Below are 19,087 nucleotides of genomic sequence, written 5' to 3' on the forward strand. Positions count from 1 at the left end.
CCTTCATTTGACATTGTCTTCCGAGGATAGACTCTCCCAATTTCAGCATTAGTTTTGACCAACTCTCCTTCTCCTAATTTGAGCTTTGATCTAGTTAGCATTCAACAGCTAAACGAACACAAGATTGTCGAACCTTATCAGCCTAGGGCTCTGATACCACTTGATCTAAAAATCACTCATGAGTGATCTCAGTTAAATAGTTAATGAATGAAGGTATTACAGATTCATGTGTTGGAGTGTGTCTATGTTATCCTAGGCAATGGATCAATCAGTTTGCAAAATACACAGACACTGGAAAATGGAAGACAGTAAGAGAAACACAGTAAGAAAATGCAAGAACACAACATATTAATAAGGAGTTCACCCTATCCTCCATGGCTATGTCTCCGGTCCAGCTTTCAGTGGTGGCCTTCTTTTATTGTGTCTTAAAAGCAGATTTTTTACATTAAGGAGCTCAATTTGAGTCTCCTGAAATAGATAATGCTTGCAAGGGTGGTTCTTGGATTCCCCAAGCCACTAGAGTGCACATACTCTTTCCTTACCAAATCTTGACCACTCTAGTCTTCAATGGGAGCAGCCCAATATGGTACTCAATTCCCGATAGATCCTCAAAGGGATTGCTTGAAACTCTCAAGTTTTCTGTCGACGCTGCCTTAGGTCATCTCGGCTCTCTATTTTCTGCTTCTTGCTTCACTGTCTCTTTCGCCTTTTCTTTCACTGTGTTTCTTCTATGGTTCTTCCTTCCCTCTCCTATTCTATTCTTTGTCTGTTCATGGCTTAAAGCCAATCTTTCCTTGACTGTTCTCTTCCTCTTCCACCCCTTCAGATCACCTACTGTTGTTCACTTGGAGTTCCTTGCCTTTACGTCATCTCCAATGTCTCACAAGGAGGTGGCCACTTGCCCTGTCACGAACTACGCCAGCTCTTCCTCAACGGTTTTGTTTTTCAGTTACACTATGGAATGACTCATCCACCAACTCAGCGGTCAAATCAAACTTCAAAATTATTTATGCCACGGCTTAATTCCCCTGTCAAATGCAGTTTCTCCATTGGGCGCGATCTCTGCCATTAGATCTGGAGCCCCCAGATCCTACGATGTTCGCTCATTTCGTGCGGTTGACTTGCTCGACCGTTAGCCCACGATGAGAGGTGTTTTTCTCTCTCATTCTCTAGACACATGCCGTGCAATGAATGGAATCGCTTGTTTTCTGCGAAATCCACTTATCGTCCCTATGTGCCTCCAATATACCGCCAGTTTTGGAGCACGGGACCCGCCTTTCGCCTTAGCGCTTTCCCTACGGTTTCCTGGCTTCCCATGCGACCGAGTTCTTTGGGGCTTTTCCTTCTCGAGGGGTTTTTCCCAGCGATCGCGCATCAGAAATGGCCTCCGTTTCCCGATCCGGGCTTCCTAACTGCTAGTTTTGCCTCTTGCATGGTCTCCATGGGACTTGGTCAGCGCGCTTTCACCGAGGTCCTCGTCATTCTTTGCTAGGTGCAAACTACCACTGTCCAAAGGTCTTCCTAATAGCTCTTTGTCTATAAATTCAAAGTCTATCCTGATTTGATATAGTCATGCCACTTTGATAATTTTCATGGATCCAATTCGGATCACCTAGTCACCTACATCAAAAAAAATTCGTTGCGATGTTGATTTTCCTGTTGTTTCATTCTATTCTATGCCAAAGTTAGGTTATCCTTTAAGAGCTGGAGAACTTGTTGTTGATGATTGATGTGATCTTCCACTACTTGAACCTTAGAATTTTCTCTTAAATATGATGTGATGGACAGTGGGTGATATCCACAAAGTGCCATAAATGGGTTCATTTTTGTTGTAGCATGGAAGGAAGTGTTATACCACCATTCAACAAGAGGCAACCATTTGACCCATTGCGTTTGTTTATCAAATACAAAATAACGAAGATATCCTTCCAAACATTTCTTTACTATCTCATTTTTCTGATCAGATTGAGGATGATAAGATGAGCTATGTGTTAACTGAGCACCAAGACAATAAAATAATTATGTCGAAAAATTTCCAGTGAAAATGGGATCTCTATCACTTACAATAATCTTTGGGTTTCCATGTAGCTTTTGAATTATTTCCATAAATGCAGTAGAAATTGTACTGGATTTAAATGGATGAGATAATGTACAAAAGTGTGCATACTTGGTAAGTGTGTCAACTACCACCATGATGACAATCTTTCCTTCAGAATTGGGTAAACCTATGATAAAATCCATTGAAACCTCTTCCCAATGTTGACATGGAATGGATAAAGGTTGTAATAGACCTGGGTCTTAATTGTTTCAACTTTATTTTGTTGGCAAACCAAACATTCCACCACAAACTTTTGAATATCAGATTTAAAGCCATCTCAAAAAAATTCCTTCTTAACCCTGTGGTAAGTTTTTAAAATTCCCTAGTGCCCTCCTAAGGGGGAGGTGTGAAATTCCATAAGAATATTTTCTTAGAGTTAGGAATTTTGACATAGGTATAAGCAATCTGTGTACCATAACAAATCATTTTTCCAGCTAAATGTATTAAATGACTTTGTTTATCCAATCTAGTTGGATAATAGAAATGGCACAAAGCAATGCTTCCGCATCTTCATCCTTTCTTGAGAGTGCATCTGCCACAACATTTTTCTTCCCTTTTTTGTAGATGATTTCAAAGTCACAACCCAACATCTTTGTGATCCATTTTTGCTACTCCTCTGAAGATAATCTTTGTTCTAAAAATTATTTAAGACTATCATGATCCGTTTTTACATTAAAGTGTCTTCCCATTAGGTAGGGTTGCCAATTCTTAAGTGCATGTAGTATTGCCAACATTTCCTTCTCATAAATAGCTTTGTGTAAATACTTTCCTTTTATTGGACGAATTTCAAAAGAAATGGGTCTTTCTTATGGCATTTAAAGAGCACCAATTCCATTTCCTGAGGCATCACATTCCACAATAAAGATTTTTGTGAAGTCCAGTGTATCTAAGACTGATGCTTCACACATTTCCTCTTTAGGATGTTGTTAGAGGTGTTGCTATTCTCCCATAATTCTTAACAAACTTGCGATAATACCCTATCAACCTGAGAAATCCTCACAGATGCTTTATGCATGTGGGGATTTTCTATTCCTTAATGGCCTTAATTTTTCTAGGGTATACCTTAACACCTTCATGAGATACAATATGACCCAGATATTCCACCTCTTGTACTAGAAAGAAACATTTGGAGCTTTTTGCATATAATTGTTTCTCCTGCAATAGTTTGAGCACCTAGTCAACATGTTGAACATGATCTTTCCAATACTTACTGTAGATTAGTATATCATCAAAAAATACTAACAAATTTTTTTTAAGGAAGGGTTTGAAAATGGAATTCATCAAACCTTGAAATGTAGAAGGTGCATTGGTAAGTCCAAAAGGCATGAACAAAAATTCATAATTACCCTCATGAGTTGTAAATGTTGTTTTTAGAATGTCTTCAAGCTTCATTCTGATTCGATGATATCCTAAACGAAGATCCAACTTGGTGTAGTAAATTGATCCATGTAATTCATCAAATAGTTCATCAATGATAGGAATGGGAAATTTATATTTAATAGTGAGCTTGTTTAGCTCCCTATAATCTGGACACATGCACCATGATCCATCCTTCTTGTGCACCAATACTATTGGAGCAGAGAAATAATTTTGACTAGGTTTAATTATACCAGCCTCTAGCATTTCTGCAACCATATGTTCAATTCACTCTTTTGGGCATAAGGATATCTGTAAGGCCTGATGTTTGAAGGAACGCTTCTTGGAAGCAAATGAATATCATGATCATGATCATGAATAGGTGGGATACCTTGGAATGATTTTCCAAGACTTTTTGGAGATCTGGAGAAATAAATGATTTCGATGTGGGAACCTCTAGTGAACATAATTGTGCAATTACACCTAGTACAACATCAACACCACCCATTGGAATGGAAAGCATTGGGCTATTCAATACATATTATCCCATGGATAGCTTGATATTATGGCACTTTCCAAAGAAATTTATGGTTCCTCCACTTACAACCATCACATGACACTCTGGTGTTGGATATAGGAAGCAGTTCAATTCCTTGGCTATCTTACAATGAATAAAATTATGGGTACTGCCCGAATCAATTAACACTACTACCTTTCTCTCCTTAATATGTCCTTTTATCTTGAACGCTTGAAGAGTGGTTATTCCAGCCAATGCATTACAAGATATGGTCAGATTCATTTTGTGTTTCTCTAAAGTTTGTTCCTGGTGTATATCCTCTTCTTTTGACATTTCTTGTTCCTTTTCTTCCTCCTCTTCACAATATATGTAAAATAATTTCTTCTCAGCACACTTATGACCTTTAGTGTATTTGCTATCACAACTATAACAAAGCCCTTTTGCTCTTTTTTCTTCCAATTGTTTTAGTGTCAACCTTGTAGGTTGTGGAAGGCTAGGTGAAACAACACTTCCATCCTTACAGTTGTGAGTGGTAGGCTTCCTTATTGACATAATTTTTCTTTCCATTTTTCTTGCCAATCTGAATGCGTTCTCCAATGAGTCAGGTTCCCAAAGGTGAACCTCATGTTGGATATTATCCTTTAGAGTCACTATGAACACATCAAGCCTATGCTCATCTAGAATATCTTTTACCCTTATATTCAATTTTTGGAAGTCCGCAATGTGCTCCATTATTAAACCCTTTTGTTTGAGCTTTATCAATTGGCTAAAAAAAGTGTTTCTTTTTGTTTCCTCATAATGTTCTATCATTTCTTCTGTAAAAATTTCCCAAGTGACAATTTTTTATGAGAGAAAAGCCATCGATACCATACAAAAGGATTTGGTTCCAAATATAAATTTGCAATGCATATCTTTTGTGTGTTTTTCACATTATGGAGATCGAAATATTGCTCCATATGTAGTATCCATATTATGGGATCCTTGCTATCAAACTTTCTGATATTGATCTTTGGAACATGGTGGTCTTCAATCTAATGTTAGAGTCTAGGAAGTCATGATTAACATTTCTTTTTTTCTCATTATGAGTTTCCTTTACTACCCTTTCACCATTAGTATTAATTTCTTGTAGCAACTTAGTCAAATCTATCTTCAAGTCTTCCATCTTAGCATCCATGCCATTCATATTAGCTTCCATGCCATCCATATTAGCTTCCACACCATCCATCTTAGCTTCCATGCCATTTATCTTAGCTTCCATGCCTTTCTTTAAACCATCAATATAAGCTTTTGTTACGTTTTGCGAGAGTGAAATTTGTTGCACTTCATCTCGTAATTTTGATATATCATGTCACATTTCTTCATCTTCTTCACGATTCATGCTAGAGTTTTCAGGTTGCTTACTAGGTGTTTCCATTTTATTTCTTCGAGACATCAATTAATGATAATTATGCTTCACTATGCCCTTTCAACTTCAAACTAATTTTTAAACCCAACTTACGAAAAAATTTAAAAAGACTACACACCTTTTTTCACCCTGTAGAAGCTAGATATTGAATCTGTTGTAACTCTGTAATTGTGGATCTCCAAGGTTATAAATTTCTTCCTATAGCAACCCTCTGAGTCCTCTTTCCAATGTCACTAGCGTTATCAAAATTGGATTCTTCAAGAAGGATTTATGCCCGATATCCTATGATTATCTGATTATATAATTTTTCAGTAGAGCGAGCTTGTATGTCATGCCATGTGTCACTATTTCGACCTTCGGATTTGAAAATGATAAATAGAAAACTAGATTCCATCCTCTTTCTATAACGGCTTACAAAATTTAAATCGGATGTTTAGAGAGACAGTTATGATGATTTTACCTAGGTCACCTATTTGGAATGTAATCCGGGAGTCTGCAAAAGCTATAACTTCCTCAGATCATATCTCCGAAAATATAGTGATACAAGATCAGAAATTCAGACCCGAGGTCTAGAACGATTTTGGCTCAAATGTGTTTGTTTTTTATCTTCTGAAACATCATAGAGAAAATGTTATAGAGAAAATTCCACGATGACCTGTTTGGAGTAGCAAAACCCTAGAATCCAAAGCTCTGATACCAAATGTCATGAAACCAACTCACAAAAAGATAGAAAAGAGAGATCAATGCCCTCAAAATAAGCCCCTTCAAGGGGGCGACCTCTTTTACATTACACAAATGAATAATTCTTGCATGATACAAATGAAAAAACCTCCTTTCTATATAAAGGAGTATAAGGGGTCACAATATAATCAATGATGACATAACAATAATAATATAAGGGCACAAAAGTAACAATAGTGGGCTTCTATGGGGCACAATAATAACAATATGGGGACAATAGGGGCACAACAATAACAATAAGGGATACAATGACAATATTAATAGGGGAATCACTAGTATTATAGGGACCTAACACATTCAAAAGTTAATAATATCTACAAGTTTAGGCTTAAAAATAATTTTTCCTTTTTGTCATTAGAGATAGCTTCTAAATTGCACCTTCAATAGTCAATTTCCTTCTAATTCAGTGGAAAGAACGGTCTTGGAGAAATATTGATCAAATGTCCTAGTTGAGGGTGGCATGAGTAGAATCCCATCTACTTTATATATAGCACTATCACCTCAAATTGTGTACGAACCTCGGGTTGATAAATAGAGTTGAGGAGCCCTTGGGAGTTGTAACACTCTTGGTGCAATACCAGGGATCACCAAAGAAAACTCCCTTTATCCATGTAGAACATGCATAACATTGAGAACAACAATTCCCAACTTAGCCAAGGCATATGATGCCTAAAATCCATTCACTTTACCTTTTTGATTACCTTTCTCATGATTGTCCTACCACCACCCATTTATCCCAATGGACCCAACCAGTCCAATCGACTATCATACTCTTTCCATCAACATCCCTTTACTCATGCACTAATCTTCATCCAAGACTTACATGACTTGTTCAGTTTCATTCATCTCTCCTTGAGCTCCATTAACTTTCCTCCTTTACCAACTCCCAAGGCCCTAAAAACACAAAAGGAAGGAACAAGAAACAAACAAGAAGAAGACCATGAAGAAAAAACAATATGACACCACAGACCAAGTGGTATGGACTTACAGTATACATAAAAAAACTGCAATCAAGTGCAAAAAATCACAAGACTAGAAACAAACACCATGACTCAATCCCCATGGTTCCCAATGAATGATCAATCTGATTCTTCTTCAAGAATTAAGGGAAGTATCTTTTTCCATTAAATCCCTTACATCATACTCCTATAAACACAGAACTATTAGTGCATAAATAAACATAACAATGTATCCATTACCTTACCATGATGTGTCGAGCATGCTTCCCTATAACTGAACGCATACACATGTGGTCTCTCAAGGCATTCCAATCCCTTGATGAATCTAGCCAAAATTGAAAACCAATTTTTATTCCTATCAAATACATGTTCATGAATATAGCACATATCCACATAATGTTAGACATAATCAAGGTTAAGAAGACTTCATGTATTGATTTAAAGCACTTATTCATTCAGAACTGTGGTTTCCAAACATAGTCAAAGGCATTCTCACCCAAATCCTTTCTTTTGGATTTTACGTTGCTACAATTGAGTCTTATTATCTACTATGACATCACCCAACTGTTAGCTATATAAACAAATCAACTATTACCTTGTCATGCTAATACCAAGCATGTTTCCCTGCAATGTTCACACATGTAAGTGACACGTTCCGAGGATCAAGACATCATGTCTATTAATTTGAAATCATCATTTACAAGGACTAACAACCACATCATAATAAACAATCAACTCATAGTCATTAGATATAATTCTACAACTATCAGCTACTTACACTCAAGTACATATCAATTGTCTCAGCACATATTGTATTAGTACAATCATCTTAAAACAATATTATTCCTTCAATCAATCTCATAGACACATACTCATATTATGTAATTATTTAAACACTCAAACAAATTGTAAACATTTCATGTTATATAACCAAATAGATGACATAATTAAACTCATACCTCAAGGTATCTTAGGGGAGTCTATCACATCTGCACTAGTACAAATTAGTATGACACAATATCACAATTATATTGAATCATACTTGAGTATCATAACCATAATCATTTGCATAGACCAATCTATTGTCCTTTGAGATAACTCTAGGTCAATTAGTTATGCCAAAGCATCTATAATGTTTTGTTGTTTTAAGTGATTGTATGACCAGTGAACAATTTCATAAATAGGAGTTTCAAAATTAGATAGATTTCCAAGTAAAATGAAAGGTTGTTCTTTAACTACACATAGTTAATTTGATTTTAATGGGGTGGAAAGGTAGAGCATGGAGAAGTATTATTGATTTAGTATTCAAACTGAATACTTAACCAGTTATAAGAAGAAATTAAGAAAACGGTGTTTACTTAATCAACAAAATATAATTAAACTGTTACAGAGATCTGATGTAATTTATCTTTAAAGAGGAACTTACAATAACAAACAGTTTTGTAAATTATTTTATTATTTAAAATCACAACTTCATAGAGGATTCAAAATGAGACTAAAACTCAGTTAAATTTTGAATTGGATAACTGCAAAAGAATTAATCTATATGAAGAAAGCATAATGAATAAATAAGATGAAATACAACTCACTGACAAACAAACCATATGAGGTAAATCCATAATCTTTTATTACTCCAAAACAAATGCTCCAGCTTAGTACAAATATGCTTGATAGCTTGTTCAAGGGTTCAACCCCTAATAACTCAAAGGAGGAGTTATTTGTAAAAAAAATTCAAAAGATATACAATCTGTTTTGGAATACCATACCAAAATAGTACAAAATTACAAAAGTAGATGAATATAATAGGAACCGAGAAACCGCTAAAGAGGTGGCTCTATCCTTTTGGAATTTGTTGATGATCTGGACTGAAAATACTTATGATATGTCATGTTGTTAGAATCATAAATTACTAAATTGTTTCACACAATTGATCCCATCTTTCTTCACTTGGGATTTCAACATTCACCATGTTTCTAAATGTTTCATCCACTTATGTGTATCTCTCGAAATTTGGCTTGGTGAGAAAGAAATGATTAATTTAATGCATGATGGTTAAATCAAACTCCAAGGCTTCTAGAAATACCTTCCGTGTTATCTGTCCTTTGACTCGTGCAAATTTAATTCTATCCTCTGCAATAGCATACAATTCCTTGCAATAATCCTCTAATCTGATCAATTTATCATTTAGGCCTAGCAATCCTAGTAGTCCTTTATGATTCAAGATATTAAATTTTGAATGAAAACTTTTGATAGTAATATCCAGAGTTTGACATTTAGTTTCTAATTGGTTGATCAAATTCTTCTTTTGTAATACCTTCTTAATATCTAAGATGGAGACCACTTACATTGTGCATGTGTGCTTGTTGTGTAAGATTCCTCCAATGCATGAGTGATGATATCATGTAGTTCGAGTGGAGGAAGTGAAATCTGGGTGTTTGGTTGATCTTCAATGCAAAGAAAAGAGTGATGAGCAGCCTTGAGTGTTTCAACAATTTCCTGACCGGAAGTGAAACCAACCTCAGGACAACGAAGGCCTAACATAACCATCAGCTTGGGCTAAACTGCCTCGACAACTTGTGGGGTTTCGACTTTGTTGACAGATAGATAATTGTATACCAGTGTCTTGGACAGACTAATAATGGTTGAATCAAAATTGTGATCAGATGAGGAAGTAGAGAGATCACATCAACAAAGATTAGAAAATTCAGGATGTTTGTCAGCATCCTCATGATTTAATGAATCGGGCAGAGGGGTAGATGAGAAGCAATGATGTTCACCCTCTATGTTTTCAGAAATGACATATGACAGATTGGACAGATTTTCGGAGGAAGATGTGTCCTCTCTGCAACGTAATGGCAAACTGACATCCGACGTGTCCTGTGAATGATTGAAAGTAGAAACATCCAGAAATGAGTTTTCACAGGGGAAATCAGTAGTGGAAGAACCACAAGGGATGTTAGGATAAAGCGAATGAGATGTGGCTAGAAGGGAGTCATCCTTAACTGCCAGTTCTTCTTTAGATTACTGTACACACTCGTCATGAATGACAGTGCAGGTTGGCTACACAAAACCAACTCTGTCTATATCTTGATCCTCATTCACAACAGGTGAGGAGTCTGGAATGGAAGAGAACAAGATAGTACAATCCATAGGATCAATAGAATGCGGGGATGGATTTTGAGGGAATGAATCCACGTGACAACCAACAAGATTTCAAGCCAAATCTGTGCAGATATCAACAGTAGGTGGGGTGTGAGGATGTGACAGTTCAACAGATGTGTGTGCATGTTCTCCCACACCACTCTGTGATGGTGGAGATATTTGATGAGGTGAAGGCAGACAGTCACTTGTGACAACAATTATGCCTGGCTGTAATTCCATAGATCCATCACCAAAGTTTTTTAAGTAGGGTTTAGATATGTGAAGAAGATACTCAAATCTTCCATCAAGAAATTCCCAATCAATATCATCTTCGGGGAATCGGTATGAAAGATTACAAAAACATGTGTAAAACTTATCAATAGATTCATCAAGTGCTTTTCGTAATCTCGGAATTTCTTTGTTGATGCTTTAAAATCAAAGTGATTGAAAGCACGGTCTATCTCTGTGACTAGATGAGAAAGAGAATGAATAGATTTTTCGGGTAGCATGGCTGACTAGTGCATTGGGTTACCTCAAAGCGTGTAGGCGAACAGTGCACAGGTCATGTATTCTTCAAAGATTCCATGCCTTTCGCATGAGCCTACAATGTCAACCGCGTGCCTAACCAAGGCTACGCGGCCTCCACCATCATATATTTTATGAGAGAAGTTATCTGAGAGATTTTTTGAGATAATGAAATCATTTTCATAAGACATACACTCAGGAAGAGAAACTAGGTAGTTAGTCATGATAGATATGTAGATATTTAAAATAGATGCGAGGACTCAGCTTGTCATCTAGCCCTCCTTCTAGCACCAGAAATGTGGAAAGTGTTGGACCTGCTAACATGTCAGGGGATCTCCCCGGTAAGAAGTCCCAATTAGACCTCAGACTGTTTGGTGTATGAGTCCTAGTGGTGGGTCGTACGGTAAGTAAGATAACTCTATTGGTAGCAAGGGTGTGACAATTGTAGTGAGCCAAGGAAAGTGCACGAGAGGTTCTAACACATAGTGGTTGAGATGAGTGCACTGCTTGGAATCCTGTGATAGTACACAGTTAAGAAGGGGACACACGAGCGAAGATGCATCACAACGTGGAAGGCAAGTTAGCCAGCAATCCAAAGTGATGGTTAAACCAACAACACATTTCAGAAATATTCATACATACATACAAAGATAGTTATACATGCATGCGTAAGCAAACCAATACATATATCATTTAGAGTAAACCAGATAGCATAGAATACAATAAAACATATGCATGAGATGTGCTATCTCTTTTTATATTAAGAATTGTAAGTTCCAGTCATACAAGAAATCCATGTCCAACCACTATTTTTGATAGGGGAATGTTAAAACCACAACTGCCTGTTCCTGCAAAGAGATGTACTAGGTCTGCACGGTGGAGAATCCAAGGCTCGTTACAGTACTCTCCAAGCTCTCTCCAAGATAGTCCTATCGGAAGCTTGGCTAACGAAAAGCCTTTTCAATGAGTTATGAGTTCTATTTATAGCAAAGGGTGGGGTGACTCTTGACATCCCCTTTATGATAGTTCATCTACCCTCATGACTCTTCATCTACTCTATGACTGTTACATCCAACTATCGACACTTGAAATTCCACTTGACAAGATGTTACATTACAGTGCCCATGTGCCCATGTGAGACAAAATGGCTTGAGCAAGCCATCCAAGGCATCATTGACACTCGGTCCATTGTGGTGAGGCCAAGTCTTTGACATGATTGCAATGGTGAAGGTGGTGAGTTGATGCCAAGCTTGGTCATCCATGATGGTGTGAATGTGCTCCATGGTGACATCTTGCTAAAGCAAACTCTTCCCTCCGTTGCATCTGGGTGCATTTGTATGGATCCTCCATATAGCTCATATGCTGGCATGTGCATGGTCTTCTTAGGTGTGGATGAACTGGAAAAAAACTGATGCATAGTGTCTGTGTTGATCTCCGAGTGTGTACTGGTGGTCATATGCATCAACTGTCAACTACATGTTCAGCTCCAGTTGGACTTGCTTCTTATCTTTACTTCGGTGAGTGCTTTGAATGGGTTAGATTGCATGTGTGCGCACAATGACATGCATGTTGCTGAATTCCCTTACATGCGATCAACAACACCACTCACCATGTCTGCTATGTACCACCTGCTGGGATGAGTCTATGAGTTGTACGAGTGCAGTTTCATCTGTCTATGCATGTTGTGCCCCTTGTTGTACCTGTTCCTACCACAACTCATTCTCTTGTCTATGCAGCTCCTATTCTATCTTGAGTTGCTGCTTTAGTACATGTAACTCTGCCCTTGTTCCATTCTCTGTCTTCGCATGATCTTAATGTCACATTGTCACCTCATGGCATGTGTCTCCAAAGTTGCTTTCATCACAAGTAGATTTTCTTGAGCATGCAACTTTGTTCCACCTCTATGTTTTTGACAACCTTCCTCTTGCATTCATTGCATCTGGTATGCTGCCTTCAACTTCTGTTCATGGAGATTCTTGTTATGATGTTGCTGCCATCATATCTTGATGTGCTTGTCTACGAACAACTTGATGTCTTCATGGGTAGGCAAGTTCATAGACACTTGATCGACTGCATCACCATGTGTGCTCTGAAAGGTGTCTTCATCTCTGCTCTCCTAGAAACCATTGTACCTATGCTTCTAAGAGGCATATGAACACCTACAATACCTGGAGACATGGAAACACTCATGGCAGGAAATCTATGAGTCAAAAACTGAAATGAACTTGAGAACTGACTTGCAACATACTTGTGTGACTGATCATGAAGGTTTCCCAATTTCCACTAGGAGGTTGGGAGATTGATTGCCAAGACTGTGCAAGGCACATTCTACACTACTGGGAGGCTAACCAACTATTGGAACTATGCAATATACAATCCATTCTAGCTGTTGGCTGCTAGAATTAGGAAATGCGTAATATCAGCTAGCAATTGTTGCATGCTCAGTGACTGCATTGCATAATTTTCTGGGCTAGCAGTCACTGTCCCTCAAAATTTTGTAATGCAAGATTGGAGGACATTCATTGGGAAGAAATGTGAATTTGTTCAAAGGAAGACAAAGCCTTCCCTCTCAGGATTGTGCAATTTTGTCTTGGTGTGGTAGAGTCCGAGCCAAGGCTGCCCAGACTCGCTGAAGGGCTACTGAAAGTGAATGTGAATGCATGGAGATACTGCATGTAAGCATAATTGAATGATCATGCATGAAAATAGTGAATGACAGATTCAGAAAATGGAACAACAAGCATGTGGGTGAGGCGAGTCATTGAATAGGTGATTGTTCGTGAAAAACAGTTTCATGCATGTGACAGTAGTGAGATGTTAACGAAAAATGAAACGGTGCTAGTGCAAGTTAGTATGTATTGAAATGATAGCAAGCACTCACTGAAATCATGTATACAACTTTCATATGAAGAGAAATGCAAAAAGCGCTAGAAATGGAACACAAGACATGGAAAGCGGGCTTACCCAAAAACAACTGAGCTGAATGTGCCGACAACTCCTAGATGCAATGTGGGATGTCAAAGCTATAAGGTTGATGTTAGGAATGAACTCTGCAGCGTCCAATTCATGAGTTTTGATAAAATCAAAGATGTGATGTGCATGCAACAAATCTAGGAAGAGCAACACTTGGTGGGAGGTTTCCGGGATGATCCTTGCATGCAACCTCCAGTTGCTAAAAGTAGATCCCTAAATCAATGGATGCCTTTGCATGCTTCCTTGGGAGAAGCAGTCCGTGCATGCAAATTGGTTTTGCTCGGTCCTGGAGGGAACTGGCCAACTCAACTTCACATGCAAGAGGTTGCTCAACTTCTCATAGAAAATGCGCATTTCTGGAAGGGAGTTGGGTTGGCTTCCCAGGAGATTTGCACAATTTCTGGGCAGAACAGCTGACTGCTGCCCATCATTTCATAATTCCTACATTTAGCAGCCCTACTGGGAGGAATTGCGCAATTTTTTGGATGAAGCCTGACTAGAAGAATTGCGTAATTCTGGAGCCCAATAGGCTGCCAGACAGAATTGTACAATTTTTGGAGGGAATGTTGGTTGCCCTCTAGAATTGTGCAATTTTTTAAGGGAGTTTCTTAGCCTGTAGTTGAACCAAGTTTGGAGGAAAAACCTATGAAGGGAATGTAACAAGATCTGATGGACAGGTTGTCATTCTGCAAGAAAATCACTGAATCTTGTGTCCTTGATGAAGCAAGACACGCTACTGTGAAAGGTTGGTAGGGAGGATCCAAAATGAAGCTAAGGCAAAATTTTGGAGGGTGGTTGTAGCCACTATAACATGAGGGAAGGAGATAAATATCAGTGAAATTGTATCACATAAATAAAAGAAAGAAAAAATATAAATGGTTTATTTTCATTTAATTTAGACTATGTAGTAAAGAAAACAAGAAAAACGTTTTTGTTTGTTGAGTTTGATAAAAAATCCTATGAATACCTAATCATCCTATCCACTCTCAAAGTAACTGGGCCTTAAAAAGATATCACCTAATGGGTCTTGGGGCAATGCCCCAACAGAACTAGCAATGCCTTCCAGCAGTCAAAGAATCAACCAAGGTAATGGTAATGAGGCTCACGTGTTGCCTGTACTGTCACCTATAGGGAAATGATGCCCTAAATTTGGTCACTAGGTACCTTCATCCCACGCGACCATTCAAGTCTTTAGCTTCTTGGTATCTAGTTACCAGTACTAAGCACTAGATGGGTCAAGTAGGCCCAAAGAGTATTGCACACACTGCACCTAAGCCGAACGCCCTCTGAATCGGGTCTCGACCATGATCGGGTATTGTTTTCCATGGGATGATTGAATGATTTTAAGCTCCCAGAAAAGTCAACAACTATGTTTCAATGGTGTAACATGACCATGGCAGCTTATGGGATGCCTACCCGTAATGGTCCTAACCTGAACTATAAATTTTTTGGTGGCCCCTGCGGGGAAATTTAATTCGTTCAAGTTATGGTTGTCTTTAAGGAGTCTTAATTCACTTATGGAGTGATTTTGTAAGCAAAAATAGACTAAGTACCCAAATCTCCCAAAAACATGGAGGATTTCTTGAGTAAAAAGTGTATGAAGGCTTAGTGGGTGATGCAAGTGAACATACAAAGTGTGATAAGGTGTGGATATGGGATGATCCTTTTTAATATCCTTCTGATTACACTAAGTGTTGATTTTTATTTGCATGGAAAAATGAAATATATTTGGATTATGGGCCAATTACTTTTTCCCTATTAAACTATGTGGAGTTTAATAAGGGATATGGATTCAAATGTTTTTGAGAAGGTTTTCATATGCAATCCCAGGTTTTTCTAAGATACGCGAGAATAAATTATTACTTACTTTCTCTAGTAACATTTTCTCCTAGTCCCAAAAATGCTTCGGTTAGTAGAAAGATTCGTGGATAATGGGCCACTTACTTGCTTCACTAATTAAGCTATGTGAGTTGCAGAAATTTTAAGCAAAAATAGTTTGACAATATATGTGGATTTTGGCCACTTACGTTTCTCCCTAATTAAGCTATTTGGGTATTTTGCAAATACATAAAAACAACTCTAATTTCTTGAAAAATTATGGTTCATTAAGAAACCAAGGGTACTAAACAAAAACTATTGAATGCAAAGGTGAATGTAATTCACTAAAGGCTACCAATCACCTCAAAAAACTAACCAATACAAGTTTTTTCTTGCTCTCTATTTACCGCACATTTTTTTCAAACACAAACACGTCGCTGTGGTTTTTACAGAAGCATACACACACTCATGTCTGTCAGAGGAAAATTTGTGCGGGCAAAAAAAATAAAAAATAAAAATTACTTCCGCAGGCTCAAAACAGATCCTTGGGGTCTGTAAAAATTCCAAGGAGGTGAAGAACGCCTTGTAGGATGGTTGTGCAGAGAGGAGGTCCTACAACAAAAATATCTATATTAATGAAAAGAGATCAGTATGGCCGCCATTCCCGTTGCAGTTTTTTTGAAGCACAAATGTTCCGAAAGACACCCTCGTAGTAGTAGATTATTCCCTACAAAGGATCATAGTGAAAATTGGTGCTGTTAGTGGATAGACTTAGATAAAGAAAAAAATTTAAGTAGTGGAAACAATTCATACATGAACATAAACTAAACAAAGAGGTACATAAACAAAACAATGCTCGAATGGAGAAAACACATCAATAATATCTGGAAAAATATCCCTTTGTTGATTACTGGTGGTAGAGATTGAATACAATTAGAATCTCAGACATTTGAAGAGGATTCTTTGAGCTAAGGAGCTCAAAAATCCTCAACAAGGGGGTTTATTTCTTCAATCTCTTTGCAACTTTCTCCTCTCTCAAAGAAGTGTGAAGACTCTCCAATGGTGGGTTCCTCTTCTCTCAATAAGATGTTGGGCTGCTTAGAAGAAACTTGGTGAACATTTCAGGATTTGAGAAACCTTCTATGTAGTGACCTGGGCTATAGGCCTGGAAACGTTGCTCAAATCCTAGGGATGTTGGTACAACACTGAGAAAAATAGTCCCTAGACACTGGAATGGCTTTTCATGAGAGTGCTATGAGCCTCCTAGACATTGTCAGGCCCATAGCATGGGAGCATCCAAAGGTCAAGTGACCTAAAACCTCACTGGGACCTAGGGGTTGGATACCATAAGTGTTGGCATGGTTCTTAGGGTTCCTGTAGTTGATGTGGAAGGTCTATATGATGTGTTTCCATAGATTCCATTTCCATAAGGTCATCTAGGAGTTTGAATCCTATTATAGTAGCCTCTCGTCACATGTGTTACCTCGGTTGGATGGTTACTTAGGTAGATGTGGGAGGAGGGTGTTACAGAGTGGTACCAGAGAATGGTTCACCCCTCAGACTAGATAGGCGGTGTATTGGTCATGCATTCATGTCATTTTCATGTGTTAATCATCCTTGTGGTCTATGTGCTTGTTACATATGAATGGTGTCAGTCATTTTAGTAATGATGTCACCATGTGAAAGAGGATGTTGTTGTATAAAGTATGTCATCATGAGTGTTTGATTGGTTGCGTGTTGTTATATGTTGCTTCCATGAATCATTCTTGTATGGTTGGTTACATGTTGCTACCTATGTTACAAGTATTGCATGCTTATTCTTGATTATATTTTTATGCGTGTGTGTTTTCCAGGTTTATGTTGATGTGTTGTCCATGTGTCTGCTAGTTTATCATTTATGTTTATGATTGTGTATTGTCCACATACACTAGTATGGTTGATGTCATCAAGCATGAGGTCATAGTATGTGTAGTGATATGGTCATGCAGTGATGACTAGACTCTAGCTAGAATGATGTTATGTGTTGGTGCACTTAGTTTTTATATGTTTATATGCTATTATGATTATGTTTATACATGTATCACACTGATTTGGATGATCTTGTAGATGAGGTATGCTCCCCAAATTATATCAAGGTATGTTGGTTTATTATTATTTGGTTTAGCTGGCATATTGTGCCTTGCAGGAGAAAGGTCGAAATGAATAGCAATATGGTAGACCACAAAGACTCTCCCTATGAATTATATGAGTAGCATGGTGGGAACTCTTCTGATTTGTTGACACATTGAGAAGATTAAAGGAAGAAATAATGAGTTGTAAGGTAGACAATGACAGGATTGTATAGGCATAAGAGAAACAAGAAGAGGTTAATGCAATAACCCTTTAGAGTTTGTTAGGATTGCAGTGAGAAGGGCCACTTTGAATTAGCAATAGATAGGAGGACAAACCTAATGGGGAATATGGCAGTAGGTCTCCTGGTAGACACAAGTCAGACAGAGCTAACATTGTGAGAGATGGTAGGTTGTTGGACACTTCGGATAGGAGGGGTGATTAGTACAAGTACTATTGTAGTTCTGGTTCAGATAGACATCATGATCGTCATCGTTATCATCCATGCAGGAGGAGTGATAGGGAATACTTTCTAGATGAATTGAAGAAAGAAAATCCACCTACTTTTGATGGATATGTAAAGAAGCCAAAAGATGTATAGGCTTGGATGATTGGGATGAACAAATTCTTTGAGTTGCATGAGTACACAGATAACATGAAGGCCAGAATCGCTATCTTCATCTTAAAATGTAAATAAGACATCTGGTAGGAAGTCGTGAAGCAGGTCAGAGACATCACGAAGAAGGACATGAGTTGCCATGAGTTCAAGACACCTTTCAGGAAGAAATACTTGTCAGAAAGGTATTACGAAAACAACTCCAAGGAATTTTATGAGCTAAAGATGGGGTCAATGACAGATGAAGAATACAAAACCAAGTTTCTAAAGCTATTGAGGTATGTACCATATCTTACAAATGGGAAGGCTAAAGTTCAATGATTTTTCAGTGGGTTGCCATTAGCATTTAGAGGTTAGATTGAGTATGATGATCCTCAATCAGTTGTGGAAGTCATTAGGAAATTGAAGCATTTCTATGAACAATTAAAGCGTAAGAATGAATCTTAGCAAGGATGGAAAGGGAGAGAAAAAGGTAAATGTAAATGGAAGCCTAACGGGGCAAGGCCTTAAAATGTGGGGGAGACAGAAAATTTGGCACCTCAAAAGAAGTTTAATGCAGCTATACAAGGACTTGGATCACAACAGTGACACAAAGGTAATGATACTGGATGGTTGGAGTGTTGGACATGTGGTTACAAACACCTTAGTAGAGATTTTCCACAGAATCAGGGTGGTAGGCCTAAGATATACATTGCACATGAGGAGAAAACTGGTTGGGATGTGGGGTAGAGTATTCCTCATATTTATGTTGTTGTGGACAACAAACAGGCAAAGCACTAGGCATCTATCATTAAGATGGACAAGAAGCTTTTTGATCAAGTTATTTCTA

This window comes from Pinus tabuliformis, chromosome 3_2 (assembly GCF_031772625.1).
Source record: "Pinus tabuliformis cultivar Carrire ecotype Pingquan chromosome 3_2, CPIR1, whole genome shotgun sequence".
In the NCBI taxonomy this organism is placed as follows: domain Eukaryota; kingdom Viridiplantae; phylum Streptophyta; class Pinopsida; order Pinales; family Pinaceae; genus Pinus; species Pinus tabuliformis.